Raw genomic sequence first — 3285 nt, 5'->3', positions numbered from 1 at the left:
ATGGAATTCTATAAAGTTCTAGAGAATTTTAAGGAAGACAAATCTCAGGTTCTTCATATGTAAATAGGATATAGAAATGAAGGAGAGCTATCAGAAGCCATGGGGAGGCCAGAACTCCAGAGACATGGGGGATGTTAACAATTTTTAGGAGAGAGAAAATGGGAAATTATAGTAGATAGAAAAAGAGAACCTGTGTGTGAAGTTATTTCCCAGAGATTCACTCCATTCCCTTCCTCTCCCACACATCATGGCATCTGACCAAGGCTGTTAGAGCTCATATTGAAGGGGAAGAAGAAGCCTGGGTGGCTGGCACACACCTGAGCCCTCATGAGGAGCAGAGTGTCTTGAAGGCAAGCTTCATGAAAGCTCATTTCAGAACAAATTCTCCTTGGGTTCTAAGGGAGCTGCACCACATTTGTTACTACACAAAAATAAATACATAAGAAACTTCTCTGGAGAGCCTGTTAAATCTTTGGATTTCCTGGGAATTTAGGATATGAGTTTGTATTTGGATCCGGATGCTTCCTTTCCTGGATTTTGGTGAGGTATCTTGAAACATCCAGACATCATAGGGGATGGCTAAAGACTGAGTGGAAGGCTTAACTCTCATTTCCTTTGCTCTGTGTGGTTTAAGGCAGACCTTTATATTCCTCCCCCATAGGTTTTTTATGGATGTTTAAATATATTTAAAGGACAGGATAAATGTTGTTATGAAACAGGTCACATTCATCATGAAATGCCTTACTGAAGTCTATAAAAGCTTTGGTTATTATTTGATCCAGATTTTTTTCTTTCTCACCAAGGACACCACAAAAAGCAAGGCACTTGAAAAGGTAGCAGTGGTTTAGAAATGTGATCATCCCACCCACTGCTCCTAACCTGCAATGGAGAAAGTTATTGAAGAAGTCGACATTAAATTATTCACATTTGATGTGACCTTGGGAGAATTACTTTAACCTCTGTGCAAAGCAAAATTGTACAAGAGAGGAATGCACACAATTTTAGGTCTTCTCTGGTTTTTATGCAAGCTCTTAATCCTTTAAAAAAATCAGATGGAAAACAATTAGGAGGCCAAGGACCAACACTATGTCTATACAGTGTGACTGAATCTATGTACCACGGTGGATGAGGCACTTTTTTACTATCCAAACCATCAATTGGAAGGTAATCAATTGTGTCCATTGTGTTGCAATCTCAGGAGGTCATTGAAGTGACAGTATTGATTGTATTTTTCCCCTTCTTATTTCAGGTGTATATACATAGACTAGGAATACATCTTGTACTAATGTGTCCTTATCTCACTGATTGATCTATGGTTCCTGTGTAAGTCTTTAAGAAAAGATCTCTCCTTCCAGCTTAATCCTGGGTTTGGTGGTCCTTTTCATTATCACTCATATTTACATGTTGTATGTATTACATAATTTGTATTTAATTTTTTATTTTTATTTATTTATATTTGAAATGTCATATAAATATTTGTATATTTATATATAACTTTTATCCTTTAATGCCATTGAGTCACAGAATTTCAGAATTAGAAAGGATCTCAGTGACTATCCTATGAATTCTTAAACTTTTAAAAAAGACACATTAGATCATTTTATCAGTCTGATGAAGCCTCAGGATGCCTTCTGAGAAAAATATCTTGAAATGCATAGAATAAAATGCAGAAGATTACAAAGGAAACCAATTAACTTGAAATGTAGTATATGCAATATTACACACATACACACACACACACACACACCTACCTCATGGATGTAAGGTTAAAAACACTGTTCCGTAACTACCCACATTGGAACCAGGATACAACACAACTAAGAAGCATTCCTGTAGGTTTTGCCTGAAGATCTTGAGGGATGAAGCAAAACATTACCTGCCAAGCTTGTTTATTCTACTTTGTGATGGTCCTAATTGTTAGAAAAATTTTCCAAATGCCTTTTTGTAACTTTTACTCTTTTCTCCTGCTTCTGCCATCTTCCATTTTCCAAGAGGAAAACATTTCATCCCTCTTTCATGTGACAGTCTTTCAAATATTTGAAATACAGTGATAACCCCTGATTAGTCTTCTCTTCTCCAGGATAAACCTCCAGTTTCTTCACCTGAACCTCATTTGCTATATCAAGTTCCTTAATCCTAGGTTCTTTCAAGACTCAGCTCAAGTCTTATCTCCTTCAAAGGGTCCTTCCAGTTCCTGCCAGCTGTGAATGCCTTCTCTATTCAGATCACTTTCCTTCTCCCCTATATCTCTTGTATGTGCCTAGTTATTTACATGTCATCTATTAGAATATATGCTTCTTGAGGACAGGGTCTGCCTTTTGCCTTTCTCTGTCTCCCCAGAATATAGCACAATGCCTGGAACATAAAATATGATTAACAGATGCTTGTTGACTGACCCATTGGATGCCTTCCTCTGGGTGTTCTTTAAGTTATCAGCATTGTTCCCAAAATGTGGTACCCAGAACTGAACACAATCATCCAAATATGGTCAGGTCAAGGCAAAATGAAGCAGGATAGTCTCCCTAATTTTGTTTGTGTATGTTGATTTGTTTCAGAGGCTCTTATCTATTTCTTCATGTCTTCATCCTCTGCAACAGATGTTTTGTGCATAATCTCTAATTATCTTCGTGCTGGTGTTTTTGCAAATGTTTTTGCATGATCACTGAAGTGCAAGGTGACCAAGTGTCAAATGAAATAGTGTTTCTTTCTGTCTTGGTCGCAGGATGATACAAACTCTGCCAACTCCTTTGTTTAACTCTCCAGGAAGAACTTGTGTGCCAGACTTCTATCCTAGTTTCCATTTACATATATCTTCTGGTTTTGTTTATAGCAAAAGTGCCAATATAACTCTCACTTTAACAACTTCTCTAATTGGTTAAATTCCCCTATGTTTGGTGAGAACAGTGGGAAACTGCATTATTCTAAGTCAGTCTGATAGATTTTCATATTCCCTTGTTCTATTGGACAAAGGATGACCTTTCTGCCCTCTAAGAGAGGCATATAAGAGAGGCATCGTGGGCACGAATAGGATGTGAAACAAGTTTTTTCAATTGTCCAAGAGAGGCCACATAAAGGATGTTGTCAGAGAAATGTATTCCTAGCAAAGATGAGTTAGTGATATAGTGATAACTGGTGGACAGCCCACATGCTCCGCTTTTATCCACATAATGTAACCAGATGTGGAAGAAAGCCTTGAGTATGAGTGGTCACTTTGCAGAGGATTTACGGGAGAACATTGATAAGAATAGCACAGGGGGACAGCTAGGTAGCACAGTGGATAAAACA

Source organism: Trichosurus vulpecula, chromosome 1, assembly GCF_011100635.1.
Source record: "Trichosurus vulpecula isolate mTriVul1 chromosome 1, mTriVul1.pri, whole genome shotgun sequence".
Taxonomy (NCBI): Eukaryota; Metazoa; Chordata; class Mammalia; order Diprotodontia; family Phalangeridae; genus Trichosurus; species Trichosurus vulpecula.
This window is presented reverse-complemented; position numbering follows the sequence as displayed.